This window comes from Coregonus clupeaformis, chromosome 1, assembly GCF_020615455.1.
Source record: "Coregonus clupeaformis isolate EN_2021a chromosome 1, ASM2061545v1, whole genome shotgun sequence".
NCBI lineage: Eukaryota > Metazoa > Chordata > Actinopteri > Salmoniformes > Salmonidae > Coregonus > Coregonus clupeaformis.
In genome coordinates this window covers 43,108,505-43,121,833 of record NC_059192.1, presented here as the reverse complement: position 1 = coordinate 43,121,833, position 13,329 = coordinate 43,108,505, and the positions used below count along the sequence as shown (strand labels likewise).

The 13,329-nt window shown below is 41.5% G+C and overlaps 1 protein-coding gene across 1 annotated transcript in view; it reads left to right on the top strand.

The window, feature by feature from the left end:
• LOC121569078 (regulator of microtubule dynamics protein 2-like) overlaps positions 1-13,329 on the top strand; it is a 140,570-nt gene that overhangs the window by 58,791 nt on the left and 68,450 nt on the right. The gene's annotated exons all lie outside the window — the stretch shown is intronic.

The following is a 13,329-nucleotide window of genomic DNA, read 5'->3' as shown; positions in this document are numbered from 1 at the left end:
TAAAATGTGCAATGGATTGATAAAGAATGTAATGATTAATGTTTAGAGGTATGTCCTACAGCGTGCATAACGTTCGGCCCGAGCTCCAAATGTGGCCCAGAGAAACTCTATTTTTTTATATTTTGTGCTTATTCAGTAGCAGAAGGCTAGGGTATAAGGGGCCTAGTAAAAACAATGTATTTGATTGTCATCCTTGATTTTGTTGTTTGAAAGAAATGCTGGAGTATCACCCAAGTAAAGCACATGAGAGCAGTGTAACCTGTATCTCTTTTGAACTTCCTCATGTTCTATTGGCACAAGACAGCCACACTTGCAGTAACTAGAAATACATTATTGTTGTGAAGATGCCCATACTTCTATTTCCGAAGCAGTCGGCCCTTTTTTTTTTAGTCATTATTTCATTTTCATTATCCGGCTTTGTCTGGTGTGTTTGCGAAGATATTCAGACCTTGACCAGTGTTGAGATATTGCAGATTGTGCTTGGTCTTGCAGAAACACGAAGTGCCTATAACAGGGTACACACTGTACTCTGTATTGCACAGACGCATGACAAGGAAGGACGCTTAATTATGGAACAGGTCAAAGTTGATAAGGAGTGTATTTGCTCAGTTTAGCCACTCACACTCTCAAGGTGGAAAGCTCAAACAGTTTGCACCATTCACTCTTCATCTGTCAAAACAGCTTCCTTGAACTTACCACCTCAACCGAGTAGGACCATAAATCTTCCAATCTGTATGCTGAGCTGTCAAAGGCCTCATTTTAAAGCATCATGTCGGAACTGTAATTCCTCAAACAGTTCCTACTGCTGTTTATTCACATCACACTGCTCACCCCGTAGCTAGAGGACATTATAACTTTTGTGTTTAGAACAGTAGCATTTATGACATTGGATAGTTGTTGATTTAAGGAGACAATTTTGTTCATTTATCAACGGGCATGTCGGAACACACAGTGAGAGGTTTTATGAAGATAAAAAGGACCTCGGGCTTTGTAATTTAAAAGCCCAGACTGTAAAAATGATGTCATGATCAGTGATGAGTGTCCAGGCCAGTCACATTTTGTCTCTCGATCTCTTGCATCCGGAACTTCACGGAAGGCACTGATTTACACAATACAGTGCATTCAGAAAGTATTCAGACCCCTTGACTTTTTCCACATTTTTTTACATTACAGATGTATTCAAAAATTGATTTAATTACTTTTTTCCCCCATCAATCAACACACAATACCCCATAATGACAATGAAAACAGGTTTTTAGAAATGTATGCAAATGTATAAAAAAATAAATAACTGAAATTCCTTATTTACATAAGTATTCTGAACCTTTGCTATGAGACTCTAAATTGAGCTCAAGTGCATCCTGTTTCCATTGAGCACCCTTGATGTTTCTACAACTTGATTGGAGTCCACCTGTGGTAAATTCAATTGATTGGACATGATTTGGAAAGGCACACACCTGTCTATATAAGGTCCCACCGTTGGCAGTGCATGTCAGAGCAAAAACCAAGCCATGAGGTGGAAGGAATTGTTCGTAGAGTTCCGAGACAGGATCGTGTCGAGGCACAGATTTGTGGAAGGGTACCAAAGCATTTCTGCAGCATTGAAGGTCCCCAAGAACACAGTGGCCTACATCATTCTTAAATGGAAATAGTTTGGAACCACCAAGACTCTTCCTAGAGCTGGCCTCCCGCCCAAACCGTGGAGAGGGCCTTGGTCAGAGAGGTGACCAAGAACCCGATGATCACTCTGACAGAGCTCCAGAGTTCCTCTGTGGAGATTGGAGAACCTTCCAGAAGGACAACCATCTCTGCAGCACTCCACCAATCAGGCCTTTATGTTAGAATGGCCAGAAGGAAACCACTCTTCTAAAAGACTGTCAGACTATGTGAAACAAGAATCTCTGGTCTGATAAAACCAAGATTGAACTCTTTGGCCTGAATGCCAAGCGTCAGGTCTGGAGGAATCCTGGCACCATCCCTACGGTTAAGCATGGTGGTGGCAGCATCATGCTGTGGGGATGTTTTTCAGCGGCAGGGACTGGGAGACTAGTCAGGATCGAGGGAAAGATTAACCAAGGCCCCCATCTAAATCAATCCCTGAGAGGCCCCTTTCACTACCAGTGGTGCATTCCCTATGAGCTGAGCTGAATGCTCCCTGGATCAGAGGATGTTGGGAGTGTAAACTCTTCATCATGTTTGTTTTGAAGCTTTACCATGGTGACCACTGCTGCTAAGCTCCCTCGAAAGACTCAGATCATACCCCCTGGATTCGAAGTCTGCATATTGAATGTCCAATCCCTCTCACTGAGAGAACATGTTGTGTCTGTGTGTAGAACTAGTATTAGATCTTAATACTTTTTAATACAAATGGATCAAGTGACAATACAAATAGTCCGGAAAGCCATTTGATTAGCTGTTCAGGAGTCTTATGGCTTGGGGGTAGAAGCTGTTAAGAAGCCTTTTGGACCTAGACTTGGCACTCCGGTACCACTTGCCGTGCGGTAGCAGAGAGAACAGTCTATGACTAGGGTGGCTGGAGTCTTTGACAATTTTTAGGGCCCTCCTCTGACACTGCCTAGTATAGAGGTCCTGGATGGCAGGAAGCTTGGCACCAGTGATGTACTGGGCCGTACGCACAACCCTCTGTAGTGCCTTGTGGTCGGAGGCCGAGCAGTTGCCATACCAGGCAGTGATGCAACCAGTCAGGATGCTCTCGATGGTGCAGCTGTAGAACCTTTTGAGGATCTGAGGACCCATGCCAAATCTTTTCAGTCTCCTGAGGGGGAATAGGCTTTGTCGTGACCTCTTCATGACTGTCTTGGTGTGTTTAGACCATGATAGTTTGTTGGTGATGTGGACACCAAGGAACTTGAAGCTCTCAACCTGCTCTACTACAGCCCTGTCAATGAGAATTTGGGAGTGCTCGGTCCTCTTTTTCCTGTAGTCCACAATCATCTCCTTTGTCTTGATCACGTTGAGGGAGAGGTTGTAATCCTGGCACCACACTGCCAGGTCTCTGACCTCCTCCCTATAGGCTGTCTCATCGTTGTCGGTGATCAGGCCTATCACTGTTGTGTCGTCGGCAAACTTAATGATGGTGTTGGAGTCGTGCCTGGCCATGCAGTCATGGGTGAACAGGGAGTACAGGAGGGGACTGAGCACGCACCCCTGAGGGGCCCGTGTTGAGGATCAGCGTGGCAGATGTGTTGTTACCTACCCTTACCACCTGGGGGCGGCCCGTCAGGAAGTCCAGGATCCAGTTGCAGAGGGAGGTGTTTAGTCCCAGGGTCCTTAGCTTTTTTATTTTATTTTTTATTTTTTTGGGGGGGTAGATCAGCTTAATACTGCAGATAGATTGTAACTTCTATCAATGTAATTGTCTGCATCACTTCCAATCCCCCATGTTTTTTTATATATATACTCCCCTTTATTACTTTTCAACCGCGCCATCCTTTCCCTACTTGGGGTAAATTAGTGAACAACAATGCCCAGGCCTCTACTTCCAGCCTATACTTACTATCTACACCTTATGGACAGTCAATTTTACAATAATTCTATTTTATTTGTTTGCTCCTGAACTTCTTCTACTCTCAACCTCTCCAATCATTTTCATGATGTCCATCCGGTTTGCTTCTATATGCCATATCTTTCTAACTGTGCTCTTTCCCAAAAGCTCCCAACATACAACCTATATACTTATTATGGACACAGTATGCTTACATTATTAGTTATCTTGTTATTATTTGTTGTTATTTGTTATTAGTCCCATCCTTCAACTCCATCCAATACCTCCCATCTATCTCTTAACACCATCCATATAGGATTTCTATTTGCCATATATATTTCAACTGTACTGTGATGTTTTACAAAAGTTCTGAACCTTTCTGTTCTCATTGCTTCTACAGATTGTAAATTAAAAATAAACATTTTTGCTAAAAGTATTATTATATTATTGATCGATTGACTATGACTTTTCAGATCACCCAGTAATGCTATCTGCAAGGTTAGCTCCAGGTAAATATTGCAATCCTTTATCCATTCCTGGACCTGTGTCCAAAAACAAGCTACAAATGGACAGAACCAAAACAAATGATCTAATGATTCTGTCTCTTCACAACAAAATCTGCAGAGCTGGGAAGATTGTATCCCCCATATAAATAACATTCTATTGGTAGCAAGAATTTTATATAATAATTTAAATTGAAAGATTCAAATTTTTTAATCCGGTGTCGTTTTGCGTGTCAGTTCATAAACACTATGCCATGGGATCGGTACGTCAAAAATCTCTTCCCAACTATTTTGCAATCTATATGGGACGGCTGTCAATCCTTTGGTCCTTAAGTGAAACTGATCTACTTTTTTATTTATCACAGTTTTCCTTAACCAATTATGTTCTTTAATGCAAGGCCGACAGACAAGTACCTTACTTTCTCCCCCTTCCACTTTCCTCTTCCACTTTTGCGGTAAGGCTGTAATTATTTGGTTGTAATTTTGGGTAGAGCAGACATTTCCATATGTTTTTGTTAGCTGCATGTGCGACATAACTCCACCAGTCCTACCGATGATATCATTTATGAAGATTATACCTTTTTTAAACATTCTGTCAAAAAATTAAGGTTTTGAATTTAACCACAATATTTGTTGCATTATTTGTTCTGTCGTTTCTGGAGGATTAAATTGAAATTGCAACCAACTTTCAATGGCTTGTTTTAGAAATAGTGATATTTGGGAGATGATTTATTTTTCAAATAACTGAAAATGAGTGGTTGTAATCTGAATAAAGGGAAAAAGGCCATTCTTGAACATTGGGTGAGACAATCTTACTAATTTGCTTGAGAACCAGTTCAGATTTAAGTATAACTTTTGTATGACTGAAGCTTTTAGTGATAGGTCTAATGCTTTAATATTTAATCATTTCTGTTCTCCGAATTCATATTCATTATATAAATAGGCCCTTTTAATTTTGTCTGGCTTGCCGTTCCAAATAACATTGAATATTTTTTTCTCATATAATTTAAAAAACTGTTCGCTAGGCGTAGGCAAGACCATAAGCAAATAGGTAAACTGGGATAATACTAAAGAGTTAATCAGGGTGATTTTTCCACAAATTGACAGGTATTTACCTTTCCATGGTAGTAAGATCTTATCTATTTTTGCTAACTTTCTATTAAAATCTATTGAAGTGAGATCATTTATTTCCTTTGGGATATGTATTCCGAGTATATCCACATCACCATCAGACCATTTTATTGCTAAACTACATGGTAATGTAGGGATGTAGCTCAATTGGTAGAGCATGTCGTTTGCAACGCCAGGGTTGTGGGTTCGATTCCCACGGGGGGCCAGTATGAAAAATAATATATAAAAAAAAATTATGAATGCACTCATTGGATAAGAGCGTCTGCTAAATGACTAAAATTTAAAAAATTTAATTTTTAGTGATCCAATACGTAATGTAGTACATTTGTCATTATTTGGTTGTAATCCAGAGAGGTTAGAAAATGTATCTAGATCCTCTATGAGGCTGTGGAGGGATTCTAGTTGTGGATTTAAAAGAAAACATCAGCTTACAATGACACCTTTGTTTTTAAGCCCTGGATTTCTAATCCTCTGATATTATTATTGGATCTGATTTTAATAGCTAACATCTCGATGGCCACAATAAATAGATATGCCGATAGTGGACAACCTTGTTTCACTCCTCTTGACAGTTTAAAACTTTCTGAGAAATAGTCATTATTTACTATTTTACACCTAGGGTTACTATACATGATTTTGACCCATTTTATAAGAGATTCTCCAAAATTGAAATGCTCCAGGCATTTATACAGTGGGGAGAACAAGTATTTGATACACTGCCGATTTTGCAGGTTTTCCTACTTACAAAGCATGTAGAGGTCTGTAATTTTTATCATAGGTACACTTCAACAGTGAGAGACGGAATCTAAAACAAAAATCCAGAAAATCACATTGTATTATTTGTAAGTAATTAATTTGCATTTTATTGCATGACATAATTATTTGATCACCTACCAACCAGTAAGAATTCCGGCTCTCACAGACCTGTTCGTTTTTCTTTAAGAAGCCCTCCTGTTCTCCACTCATTACCTGTATTAACTGCACCTGTTTGAACTCGTTACCTGTTAAAAGACACCTGTCCACACACTCAATCAAACAGACTCCAACCTCTCCACAATGGCCAAGACCAGAGAGCTGTGTATGGACATCAGGGATAAAATTGTAGACCTGCACAAGGCTGGGATGGGCTACAGGACAATAGGCAAGCAGCTTGGTGAGAAGGCAACAACTGTTGGCGGAATTATTAGAAAATGGAAGAAGTTCAAGATGACGGTCAATCACCCTCGGTCTGGGGCTCCATGCAAGATCTCACCTCGTGGAGCATCAATGATCATGAGGAAGGTGAGGGATCAGCCCAGAACTACACGGCAGGACCTGGTCAATGACCTGAAGAGAGCTGGGACCACAGTCTCAAAGAAAACCATTAGTAACACACTACGCCGTCATGGATTAAAATCCTGCAGCGCACGCAAGGTCCCCCTGCTCAAGCCAGCGCATGTCCAGGCCCGTCTGAAGTTTGCCAATGACCATCTGGATGATCCAGGGGAGGAATGGGAGAAGGTCATGTGGTCTGATGAGACAAAAATAGAGCTTTTTGGTCTAAACTCCACTCGCCGTGTTTGGAGGAAGAAGAAGGATGAGTACAACCCCAAGAACACCATCCCAACCGTGAAGCTTGGAGGTGGAAACATCATTCTTTGTGGATGCTTTTCTGCAAAGGGGACAGGATGACTGCACCGTATTGAGGGGAGGATGGATGGGGCCATGTATCGCAAGATCTTGGCCAACAACCTCCTTCCCTCAGTAAGAGCATTGAAGATGGGTCGTGGCTGGGTCTTCCAGTATGACAACGACCCGAAACACACAGCCAGGGCAACTAAGGAGTGGCTCCGTAAGAAGCATCTCAAGGTCCTGGAGTGGCCTAGCCAGTCTCCAGACCTGAACCCAATAGAAAATCTTTGGAGGGAGCTGAAAGTCCGTATTGCCCAGCGACAGCCCCAAAACCTGAAGGATCTGGAGAAGGTCTGTATGGAGGAGTGGGCCAAAATCCCTGCTGTAGTGTGTGCAAACCTGGTCAAGACCTACAGGAAACGTATGATCTCTGTAATTGCAAACAAAGGTTTCTGTACCAAATATTAAGTTCTGCTTTTCTGATGTATCAAATACTTATGTCATGCAATAAAATGCAAACTAATTACTTAAAAATCATACAATGTGATTTTCTGGATTTTTGTTTTAGATTCCGTCTCTCACAGTTGAAGTGTACCTATGATAAAAATGACAGACCTCTACATGCTTTGTAAGTAGGAAAACCTGCAAAATCGGCAGTGTATCAAATACTTGTTCTCCCCACTGTATATAAACCCCAGTCGTACTTTATCAAATGCCTTTTCGAAGTCTGCAATGAATAGCAGGCCTGGTTTCCCATATTTTCCATATTGTTCTATTGTTTCCAATACTTGCCTTATATTATCTCCAATGTATCTTCCATGTAAAAAACCTGTCTGATTAGAATGAATAATATCCGACAATACCTTTTTAATTCTATGCGCTATACATTTTGCTAGTATTTTTGCATCACAACACTGAAGTGTAAGGGGCCTCCAATTTTTTAAATGGACTGGATCTTTTTATTTTCCACTTGTATCCTGTTTCAGTAATAATGAGACCTTCTTCTTGAGTGTCAGATAATCTACCATTTACATAGGAGTGGTTAAAACATGCTAATATTGGTCCTCTGAGTTTATCAAAAAATGTTTGGTATACCTCGACTGGTATGCCATCCAACCCTGGAGTTTTCCCGGACTTAAAGTCTTTAATTGCATCCAGAAGTTCCACCTCTGTAATTTCACCTTCACATGAGTCTTTCTGTATGGCTGTTAATTTGACATTATCAATAGAAAAAACATCTCTACAATTAGCTTCAGTTAGAGGAGATGGAGGCGACTGAAAAGAAAACATATGCTTAAAGTACTTTGTTTCCTCCTTCAAAATATCATTTGGTGAATCATGGGTGACTCCGTCAATTGTAACCAGCTTAGTGATGAACTTTGAGGGCACTATGGTGTTGAACGCTGAGCTGTAGTCAATGAATAGCATTCTCATGTAGGTGTTCCTTTTGTCCAGGTGGGAAAGGGCAGTGTGGAGTGCAATAGAGATTGCATCATCTGTGGATCTGTTGGGGCGGTATGCAGATTGGAGTGGGTCTAGGGTTTCTGGGATAATGGTGTTGATGTGAGCCATGACCAGCCTTTCAAAGCACTTCATGGCTACAGACGTGAGTGCTATGGGTCGGTAGTCATTTAGGCAGGTTACCTTAGTGTTCTTGGGCAAAGGGACTCTGGTGGTCTGCTTGAAACATGTTGGTATTACAGACTCAGTCAGGGACAGGTTGAAAATGTCAGTGAAGACACTTGCCTCCTCTGGTTGCATATTTAACATGCTGGTAGAAATGAGGTAAAACGGATTTAAGTATCCCTGCATTAAAGTCCCCGGCCACTACGAGCGCCGCCTCTGGATGAGCGTTTTCCTGTTTGCTTATGGCCTTATACAACTCATTGAGTGCGGTCTTAGTGCCAGCATCAGTTTGTGGTGGTAAATAGACAGCTACGAAAAATATAGATAAACTCTCTTGGTAAATAGTGTGGTCTACAGCTTATCATGAGATACTCTACCTCAGGCGAGCAAAACCTTGAGGCTTCCTTAATATTAGATTTTGTGCACCAGCTGTTGTTTACATATATACACAGACTGCCACGCCTTGTCTTACCAGAGGCAGCTGTTCTATCTTCCGACGAACCATCAAGCAGGCAACGCGTCAATACAGGACTAAGATTGAATCTTACTACACCGGCTCTGACGCTCGTTGGATGTGGCAGGGCTTGCAAACTATTACGGACTACAAAGCGAAACCCAGCCGCGAGCTGCCCAGTGATTTGGCATGGGTCCCCAGATCCTCAAAAAGTTATACTGCTGCAGCATCGAGAGCATCCTGACCGGTTGTATCACCGCCTGAAATGGGACATACAGTACCAGTCAAAACTTTGGACACACCTACTCATTCAAGGGTTTTTCTTTATTTTTTACTATTTTCTACATTGTAGAATTATAATGAAGGCATCAAAACTATTAAATAACACATATGGAATTCTGTGGTAACCCAAAAAGGGTTAAACAAATCAAAATATATTTTATATTTGAGATTCTTCGAAGTTGCCACCCTTTGCCTTGATGACATATTTGCACGCTCTTGGCATTCTCTCAACCAGCTTCATGAGGAATGCTTTTCCAACTGTCTTGAAGGAGTTCCCACATATGCTGAGCACTTGTTGGCTGCTTTTCCTTAACTCTGCGGTCAAACTCATCCCAAACCATCTCAATTGGGTTGAGGTCGGGTGATTGTGGAGGCCATGTCATCTGATGCAGCACTCCATCACTCTCCTTCTTGGTAAAATAGCCCTTACACAGCCTGGAGGTGTGTTTTGGGTCATTGTCTTGTTGACAAACAAATGATAGTACCACTAAACGCAAACCAGATGGGATGTCGTATCGCTGCAGAATGCTTTGGTATCCATGCTGGTTAAGTGTGCCTTGAATTCTAAATAAATCACAGACAGTGTCACCAGCAAAGCACCCCCACACATCACACCACCTCCTTCATGCTTCATGGTGGGAACCACACATGCGGAGATCATCCGTTCACCTGCTCTACGTCTCACAAAGACACGACGGTTGGAACCCAAAATCTCACATTTGGACTCATCAGACCAAAGGACAGATTTCCACCAGTCTAATGTCCATTGCTCATGTTTCTTGGCCCAAGCAAGGCTCTTCTTCTTTTTGGTGTCCTTTAGTAGTGGTTTCTTTGCAGCAATTCGACCCTGAAGGCCTGATTTACACAGTCCCCTCTGAACAGTTGATGTTGAGATGTGTCTGTTACATGAACTCTGTGAAGCATTTATTTGGGCTGCAATTTCTGAGGCTGGTAACTCGAATTACCTTATCCTCCAGCAGAGGTACCTCTGGGTCTTCCATTCCTGTGGCGGTCCTCATGAGAGCCAGTTTCGTCATAGCGCTTGATGGTTTTTGCGACGGCACTTGAATAAACTTTCAAAGTTCTTGAAATGTTCAGAATTGACTGACCTTCATGTCTTAAAGTAATGATGGACTGTCGTTTCTTTTTGCTTATTTGAGCTGTTCTTGCCATAATATGGACTTGGTATTTTACTAAATAGGGCTATCTTCTGTATACCCCCCCTACCTTGTCACAACACAACTGATTGGTTCAAACGCATTAAGAAGGAAAGAAATTCCACAAATTAACTTTTAAGAAGACACACCTGTTAATTGAAATCCATTCCAGGTGACTACCTCATGAATCTGGTTGAGCGAATGCCAAGAGTGTGCAAAGCCGTCATCAAGGCAAAGGGTGGCTCTTTGAAGAATCTCAAATCTAAAAAAAAAAATGATTTGTTTAACACTTTTTTGGTTACTACATGATTCCATATGTGTTATTTCAGAGTTTTGATGTCTTCACTATTATTCTACAATGTAAAAATTTTTAAAAAAAAAGAAAAACCCTTGAATGAGTAGGTATGTCCAACATTTGACTGTTGGTGTACATACTCAATGCGCGAGTTTCAAGTTTGGGGAAGATCATTTTCACTATAAAAATGCATAATCGCATTTGCGGTCACTTTTGAGAGTGGTGTTTTCACACTAATTGATTGCATTTTTGAACATTCATGCTCATAGCCTACTGCCATGTGTGCATTGCTGCGCTTATGTGAAGAAATAGCCTATTAGTTTATTAACATTTTAAGCTAAACATTCTGATCTGTTCCGTCAGCGTCATTGCTTAAAAAAGCTTTTTTGACGCTAATGGTTGTATTGATTTGGGATCTATCGCATCCCACAACTCTCTCAGACTAGAATAGGTCAACTTTTGTACTATGGGGGATGGTAAATGGACATAGGCTAGTGCTTTTGCTGTTCGTTAGGCCTACTCATTCTACTCTACTCTACTCATCAGCCACTCTTGTTTGCTGATGAAAAGTACGTGGACAGTTCTTCCAATATCTTGAATATGTGCCTCGTAATTGGATAAGGACGCGCACAGTTGCGTCCACGATGTGTCGGTTTTCACTTGTAGCCTGTGAGAAAGACCCGATCATGTGACTGCATTGGTTAATAAGAATTGAGATCTGAGCGAGCCATGTGAGTGAGAGGTCCTTTGGAGCACGCAGCCGGGAGAAGGGAATTATAATGGCAACAAAAGGCATGGATTCTTTTAGGGGGCATTACGACCACACAAAGGGGATGCTGCCGGGAAATTCGAGGCATTATCAAGTGCTTGTCAAATTGTGAATGAGAGACTGATGAAGTGTGTGCAGCCTGAGCAGAAAACAAAGCAGAGCTCATGCCTTTCATGCAACTTTTTTCAAATCATAATTAGTTGCTTCATGCAGCCTTAGAATGTATTAAAAATCAAAACATATAGCCCAATGTTTGTATCACAACTAAAGTTGCATAAATAACTCTAAATTAGCACAATAGGAGGACCCTTTTTCTTTAACTGCTCAACACAGAATAGCCGCATATGCGCGCTCCCTCTGAAATTCGTTGGAGAAAGAATCCTTTCTATTATATTCAGCTATGTTCAATTGTATTCTTCAAACTATAAAATAATATAAAATAATGCCATGGAATTCTAAGCAAATCTTGTCTGCTAAATTAACTAGTATAGCCCACAGCCGTATAGCATAGCCAGATCAGGGCTTTACATAAGGACAACTCAGAGTATTTTATTCTGTTCTTCTGAAATAGACTACATTTTCTTCATATCATCTTTCTTTAGACCTGTCTAAAATAATAGATTTATTGTGATGGTGTAGGCTATATTACATGGAGTTATTAGACTTTTTTGAATGTAGATTGTTCCAAAGGTCTGCATCAGTGGCTTGTAGGCTATGCGTTGAAGCCAGGCGATGCTAAATGTGTTAATGTTAATTAATGGTCAATTACCGTGAGACCGGCAGTTATTTGCTTGACAATCACTGGCTGACAAAATTTCATAACCTCCACAGCCCTACATCCTGGGCTTTTTTCTGTCTCAACTCCAGTGATTCATGGGCCGTGGAATGGCGTGACAGGATGTTGCCTCTCTCAACATCTTTCAAGCGCAGGGAGGAAAAGCGAGAGGACTGCATGAATGAAAGGACCAACGGATGAATGACTGGACGAGTGAATGAATTGGTAAACAAACAAATGAATGAACGAGAGAATGCAACAAGGGGGGTCTCCACTAGGGATCTGGATAAATGCTGACAATCACTCAATGTACAAGTACGTTGTGTGCAAGCACAAAAAACAAATACACCACAATTTGGAGAATGGCCATCGTTGCTCACACAAAAGCGAGTCCATTCAGAATTTTAAGTCCTGTTGTATTGGCCGATAGATGGGTTCAGCACTAGCCTACAGGTTTGGAGCTTACTCCGAGGTCACTGTGCAGAGAGGGGATTAGGAACCTGGGTTTGTTTCAGCAGAATAGGGGGAGGGGAGGGGCGAGAGAGGAGCAGGGAGGGGAGGGGCGAGAGAGGAGCAGGGAGGGGAGGGGCGAGAGAGGAGCAGGGAGGGGAGGGGCGAGAGAGGAGCAGGGGCTGGTGTGTGTGTGACAGTCTATGTGTGTGGCACGGAGGGAGAAAGAGAAGGTAGCCAAACTGACTCGCTCAAGTTAGAACTCGCTCTAGTTAAAACTTATGTCAGCAACAAGTTTTTCTATCATTCCATCTGGTAGCCTGTCTTCACTGCATCAAATCGTTGTAGCTAAAGAAGCTAGCTAGCTACAGTAGCCAGCTAAGTTAGCCAGCTAGCTAAAGTAACAAGGCTAATTTAGGCTATTTTGCTGCGCTCCCCATACTTGTCTACAACAACTCCATTCATATGAAACAACAGCCTACCTGTTGGTTGATCATTGTAGCCTACTCCTTCTCATTTAGCCAACTTAATTCCGTAATTTTAATTCCATTTTGCTTTGATAAGAAATCTCCCACTTCATTGCTACACATGGAGCCTCTGACTGTAGCCACTTTGATTGACCGACAATAACAACAAGCACCGTGACTTTTTTTATGGGGCGCACTCATAAAAACTGTCAAGTGTTTTATAAATGTTTTGAATGTAATGGTCAATCCTTGTAGGCTATGTAGCAATGTCACATAGATCATTTTATTTAATTTTAGACAAAGC